Here is a 7,871-nt window from a genome sequence, read left to right on the forward strand (position 1 = left end):
AATTATCATTCAGAAGGCAGTTACAAAATCTTTACAATTACACTTAGGCTGTCATCATATTATCGAGTCTACTCATATCATGCTTGCTAACAAACGAAACAAAGTTTTTATGGCAAGAATAGCTAACTTTCAGGATTCTACCGTTAAATATTCTGCAATACTTACGGCACCTGGGGAAATGTCAAGATACTAAGTTTAAAAAATTCTCTAGTTCCGTTGCCTTTGACATTCATGCTAAATGTTGGGATGAACAACAACATGTTTCTACTTTTGCAAGATCTGGGATTATTTACGCCGCCAACGTAATGAATCTACTCGGAGAATCTGCTATTTCCAAGGGCATACTTGTAGCAAGAGGGGGCCGTGTTAATAACCGTCTCAATCTATGACAAAGGGAACAAACTATGTTATAGACAATGTTTTTAATTATATAGGGCAGGTGATTGGAATCCTTATTAATATAAAATTGTCTTTCATTAGGATTACGATAAGACCAACAACTGTTATGTAGACCTAAAGTGGTATGAAAAAGGGTATACTACTAAGGTTCGTGTCAGTCGTGATTCTTAAAGTCATATACAGGAAGAAGGCAATAAAATCCTTCATAAGCCTATTGAGTTCATGCTCAATAGTCTTAAGAGGGTAAGACTTACCTGGCCATCATTGCAGCACGAAGCTTTGTCAGTGAACAGGTCGCGGCCTCAAAGCGACGAAAATATTTTGACAAATTAAATTTAAATGTTGAAGTGAATCTAACGGTTTTGTGTGTTTCTTAAATGGCTTATAAACACCTTCCACGCTGCAATTGTTTTCGTTCCAGCACACGGTCTCAGATCAAGTCACTTGCTATGCAAGTACATCTCCATATTTATATTCATATCTATATACACCCGCACTTGAATATGAGAGTTCTGTATGTAAACAATCCAGAATATACGTTCCAACAAACATATATAATTCTGGTCTGTTATACATAACTATAGCTTCATCGAACAATTCATTACCGTTTTTGTTAATCAAAGGAGAACCGTTAAAACCCTTAAATGATTTTCAGGAGTGCAGAATGACATCAATGTTCGCGTCACTGACGGACGCGTATGTTTTAGCAATTATTATGCCTGTTTCCAAAGTCTATTAGTTGATTTATGTTATTTAGTTGTTATTTCCATTTCGACTCGTTTTTCTTTAATGTTTATATTTTTCTTATGAATGTTCAAAGATTTTGATCCAATAGATTCATTCTATTTTGAAGAGTAATAACACTCCGTCCAATAAGTTTTAACGTTTATTTGATGAGTTACTAAATAATTATCACTGCACTGTCTATAAACGCTTATAAGCTAGAGTATTGTTAAAATACTCACGACTCTCCGATGATCGGCTATATGAAACTCTGAATAACAATTTGTTAAATCTTTTCAGCTCAAAAAAAAAAAATGTATTGGAATTTGAGTGCTATTTTCTTCACCTTGTTTTGCACATGCGCGCGCGCGCGTATATATGTGTGTGTGTATGTGTGTATATATATATAAACATATATGTATACACACACACATACACACATATATATATATACACAAAAATTCTATAATTATGAGCATAATTACAATTAGGGTTCAGCAAAATTTGCTTCACCACATACCGAAATTTAGAAATAGCAGTTAAAATACTATTCTACTATCATAAGATATCTCCCAGACAGCAATATTCTACAACTCACGCAGGTAAAGAGAAAATAAAATAACGAATCCACCCTGCTTTGATTAACTGTATACGCGTTTCGGGGTTAAAGAGATAAAAAAGATGTAAAATCATATTTCTACACACTTATTCCCTTCCTCAATACAGTATTTTATATTTTAAATTTGAGAGCACTGATAAGTTCTCTGTCTAGAACTTTCATACATACCTTGTCTCTGACGACGGAATACCCAGTGTACGGACATGCTAACCTATCACTTGGGATATCCCAGAAACGGCTGTAAGACTTCTAATTCATCTTACCTTAACTGAATTATAAGTGACTTGAGATCCTCGTCCTGCCTTGGTTTTTGTTGTCTTTTTCCTCTAATATATATATATATGTATGTGTGTGTGTGTGTTTGTGTGCCTGTGTATGTATGTACACACACACATATATATTATATAAGGTTATGTATATATATATATGTATATGTAAGTGTTTGTGCGTGCGTGTGTTTGTGTGTGTGTTTGTGTGCGTGTGTTTGTGTGTGTGTGTGTGTTTGTGTGCCTATGTGTGTATGTACACACATACATATATATTACATAAGGTTATGTATATATATATATATGTATATGTAAGTGCTTGTGCATGCGTGTTTGTGTGTGTGTGAAGGAGCGTGGCCTAGTGATTAGGGTGTAGTACTTACGATAGTGAGATCGTAGTTTCGATTCTCAGACTATCTGAGTATTGTGTTCTTGAACAAAACATTAGTTTCACGTTGCTCCAGTCCACTCAGCAGTAAACGGCTAACCCTGCGATCGGTAAGCCTTCAATGAGTGATCCTGGCATGAATAATCATGTTGTTGATGTTCAAATTCCAATGAAGGAGCATTGAATCTGGGTTAGAAACTAGGATCTTTTCGGTTTGAACGGCAGTTTTTTCTAGCGGTGTCATATGAAATTGTCACCCATAATTATGACCCTAGTATCGATCTATTGCATTTCAATCTGTTTTAGGGTTAGGGTTAGGGGTGGGGGGAAGGGTATCTTTTTTTCTTTATAAATGTAAATAAACCCCATCTGTTTCTTAAACGAGGGACATATTCATACGGCATAGAATGCTTTTTACCTCGATTGATTGGTTGAAATTGCAGAAATTGAAGAAAAACAACAACAAATCTCTTACAAACTATAGAATTTTCTCAATAAAGCCAAGAATAAAAGATGTTATGTAAACACATTCTACCAGTATACGAAGTTTAAAAGTGTTTAGTTACCTAGAAATTATGTTAAAAACTGCCGTTCAAACCGAAAAGATCCGAAACTGGCTCTTTCTCTATTAGCAAGAAATCTTGAAATAAAACTGAACAATAACATACACACATATGCATGCACATATACATACACACACATTTTTGTATATGAGAAACAAAGGTAATGTCGCCCTCAAATTTTATAATGTACAAAACACAAAAACGAAAAACGTAAAACGCAATAATAGAGAAACACTAAAACTGGCATTGTTCCTGCTTTTGATCAGTACCTTTAGCTTAAACGCCATTTAGCAAAATGCTGTCTCGCAGGTTATAAAAAGGTCATTGCTCATAAGATGAGTTTATCACTTACATCCCATCAAAGTCTCATTCATCATCTGATTGTCCAAATAATTGCAGCCATACTTCTCAATTTAGATTTTCACCCGGGTTCTATCAAATCATTTTGTCATCTTCATCTGAACTTGCAGTGGTGCTTCAACTGCATCCCCAGCAGCTTATCTTCTGTGCCCGGCAGCTTATCTTATTTGCCACTTAATTTTATTCTTCATGCCGCTATTTAAAAACCTATTGGAAACCGTATGTTTACTTTAACCCTTGTAACAAGGCTAGGCTTTTAAAAATTATTTCTTCTTTTATTTTTTCACTTCATCATATGATATCCTTGATAAGGCGGCGAGCTGGTAGAAACGTTAGCCCGCCGGGCGAAATGCATAACCGTATTTCGTCTGCCGTTACGTTCTGAGTTCAAATTCCGCCGAGGTCGACTTTGCCTTTCATCCTTTCGGGGTCGATTAAATAAGTACCAGTTACGCACTGGGGTCGATGTAATCAACTTAATCCGTTTGTCTGTCCTTGTTTGTCCCCTCTGTGTATAGAGCCTTCTGGGTAGTAAACAAATGCATATGATATCTTTGATATGTCGTGCCTCTTAATTTCATTCTAAAAATTGCTTGTCGAAACAACATCAAGTATTACAGCTTAAAGAGGTTTTCATATATTGGTTTCAAATTTTGGCTCGAGGCCAGCAATTTTGATGAAGGGGATGTGTTGAATACACGAACCCCTGTGCTCAACTGGTTCTTATTCCATCGGCCCTGAAAGGATGAAAGGCAAAGTTAATTTTAGTGGAACTTGAATTCAGAACATAAAGACGGACGAAATGCCGCTAAGCATTTAGACCGGCATGGTAACGATTCTGTTTGATTGCCGCCTTAAGGTCACCAAATATTACAATGCGTTTCACAGGCTCAGTAAGATATGCTGTAAACTGGTCTCAAACCAGCATTATAGGTTTCTTTTTAAGTGCTCCAAATGCTATATTTTTCTCAGCCAAAAACCTATGCCTTCTCTGTTCATTCAGCCTTTATAGTAATAGTAAACAACGTATACCACCCTGGTGCTAGTGCTAACAACATTTATAACTATTATTGATTGTATTCCTTATGTACACAGTTCTTCATAGTTGAAGGCGATTGATGAACTATAAAAAACTAGTCGTCAGATAGTTAAGATTCACTGCTTTCGGTATCTTTGTTTTCACTGATTTGTTTTTGCATTTGTTTTTACATTCGAGTATAATTTCCGATTTTTAAAAATATTAAATTTCTCGCAGCACACACACACACAAACTCATATATGTATATATATATATATATATATATATTATATATATATATATATTATATATATATATATATATATATATATATATATAAGAGAATAAGGTGTACGTACGCCGCTATAATATATATATATAAATACAAAATGGGACAAGAACGCAAAACATTCAAATAGACGATACAAAAAACACGGACGGGTCATTCGAGCCTCTAATCTTCAGTCAAGAACCGGATCATCCTCGCAATTTAGGCTGATTAATCTTCGAAATTGCGAGGATGATCCGGTTCCTGACTGAAGATTAGAGGCTTCGAATGACCCGTCTGTGTTTTTTGCATCGTCTATTTGAATGTTTTGCGTTCTTGTCCCATTATATATATATATATATATATATATATATATATATAATATATATATATAAACAGATCAGAGACAGAGAATGGAATTCACGAGATACTTTATAAAAATCCACTGCAATTGTTCTGCACCTGTAGCTCATTGGTGGGATGCTATATAATCAATTGCCTCGCACAAGATATGCAAATTGCACCTCCTCAGGTGACTTTTTAAACAAGTACCTTGCTATTTCTCCGCTCGACTTTACTTAGCCTTATAACAGTATGTATCTAGGTAGTTACTAAGGTGGAGAGCTGGCAGTGTCATTAGTAGGCCAGATAAAATGCCGCTAAGCATTTCGTCCGGCCTGCTTAGCAGCATTTCGTCCATCTTTACGTTCTGAGTTCAAATTCCGCCGAAGTCGACCTTGCATTTTATCCTTTTGGGATCGATAAATATCCCAAAAGGGTGAAAGGCAAGGTCGATCATTGAGGTCGATGTAATCGTATTATCCCCTAACTTGCTGGCCTTATCTCAAAATTTGAAACTATATCAGGGTAGTTGCTGCATTCTGTTTCCCGAAAGAAGCTGAGTGAGAAGATACACTTATGTATATTATATATATCTGTGTGTGTGTGTGTGTTTCGACACACATAAAGCAATGTATTTAGTGCTACTTTGTCTTATATTCTATCTGTCTGCTTGTCTGTTTACATAGAAACCTACGTAGATATATGCATGCATCCATACATATATATGTATATATCTTTTATTTTTACTCGTTTCAATCATTAATTAGACTGTAGCCATGCTAGGGTACCGCTTTGAATAATTTTAGTCAAACGAATATTTTCTTTGAAGCCTGGCACTTATTCTATTAGTCTCTTTAATCGAACAGGTAAGTTACAGGGACGTAAATACACCAATACCGGTTGTCAGACGGTGGCGGGTGACAAATGCAGACACAAAGATACATATACTCACTCCTCCCACAAATATATACACACATATACGACGAGCTTCTTTTAGTTTCCGTCTACCAAATCCACACACATGGCTTCGGTCGGTCCGCGGTTATAGTAGAAGATACCTAAATAAGAGGTCACGCAATGAGATTGAACCTAAAATCACGTGTTTAGGATGCAAACTTCTTACCACACAGCCCCGTCTGCACCTATATATATATAGGTCAAGGAAGACTTGACCGTTGTTTCTAGCAGATTGAGCGACTTAATAGATGGTTCTTCGTTGGCCCGTATTGCGGTTAGTGCCGCTACATGTATGGAGTTAACTCAGCGTAGGATTATGTCTGCCCGTATGTCGCATAATATATCATATAAACTCAACATATCGCATATCAACGATAGAGACACGCGGCTTGACTATGGTTTTGTTCTCCGTATCAGAGCTCATTAATGTACGTTTGTATTGATCAGAGCGTTGATCACTGGATCATTGTTTTGATAACTTTACCGCTCTTAGGGGAATTACAACCGTGTTTCGTAGTCTGCTACCACAACAGCTCCTTTATAGGATCCAGTTAGCTCAAGACATCATCAGGAGGAACCACGTCCGGTTTCGGCCCCTACTACTCTACCGTTTTGACTGACTGACTTGTCAAAATTTCCCCTTTAAATACCTGCCGTTAGGCTCCAGCAGGCAGCCCCAGCAAGTTGTCGCGTGACACTGTTTCACCTTAACTGACAAGTGAAGGCGCGTAGTCTTAGCCCGCGCATTCTCTAAACGACTAATAAAGCGCCGATCACTCAGTCACCGTATCACTATATCACTGTATTTCTGTGTTAATCGTTGTACCATCGTGTTCATGGTTGTACCTCTTTAATAGTCACTGTGGCTGTAAATCCTTGTTCATAATTTTAATCATTATAACTGTCGAACACTGTATTGCAGTTTTGATCTTTTTACATGTGTGGTCGTCACTTCATCTCTGTGTTAATTACCGTATTGATGGTATCTCTCTAAGTTGATCACTGAAATACATATTGCGCCAATGTGTCGACCATTGCACTACATCAGCATCGTGGAGGCACATGGCCTAGTGGTTAGAGCAGCGGACTCGCGGTCGAGAGATCGCAGGTTCGAATCTCAGACCAGGCGATGTGTGTGTTTATGAGCGAAACGCCTAAGCTCCACGCGGCTCCGGCAGAAGGTAATGGCAAAACTTCTGCTGACTCTTTCTCCACAACTTTCTCTCACTCATTTCTCCTGCATCTTGCAGCTCACCTGCGACGGACCGGCGTCCCGTCCAGGTGGGGAACCTATACGCCAAGAAACCGGGAAACCGGCCCTTATGAGCCAGGCATGGCCCGAGAAGGAGAGAGAACATCAGCATTGCAACACTGATTCGCTGTATCTCTGCATTAATAACTGTCCTAAACATTATTTCAACGTCTTGTTATCGCTATTTGTATGTTCATCACTCTAACATTCTATTACTCACAATATTTTTATGTCAATCGCTGTATTACTGAGTTGATCAGACAACTATATTACTATATCGCTGTAGCGTACTATATCTCTATTTTTTGATCTCTGCATATATCCGTATTCATCAATGTGTCTGTGTTGATCAATAAATTACCGTATTGCTCACTCGATCTCCCTAGTGTTCCCTGTATAACCTTGTTTATCACTCTCTCTGTGTATCAACCACTGTATCTTTGCACCACACACTTCATCACTGGGTGGGTCAGAGTGTTGATAATTGAATCAGTGAAACTGCGCAGGTCATTATAGTTCTCTGTTTATCACCGTGTCTCAAAGCAGATCACTGTTTTTCTGAGTTGCTCAGTTTGTCATTGGCTCTGCCATCAGTTAACATTGATTTAATTACTATGTCTCTCTGCTAGTTACTATATCATCGAGTTGATCATTGTGTCACTGAATTGATCACAGTGTCACTGCATTGATTATAATCTCATTGTGGTTGCTATAGT

This window comes from Octopus sinensis, linkage group LG15 (genome assembly GCF_006345805.1).
Source record: "Octopus sinensis linkage group LG15, ASM634580v1, whole genome shotgun sequence".
Lineage (NCBI taxonomy): Eukaryota > Metazoa > Mollusca > Cephalopoda > Octopoda > Octopodidae > Octopus > Octopus sinensis.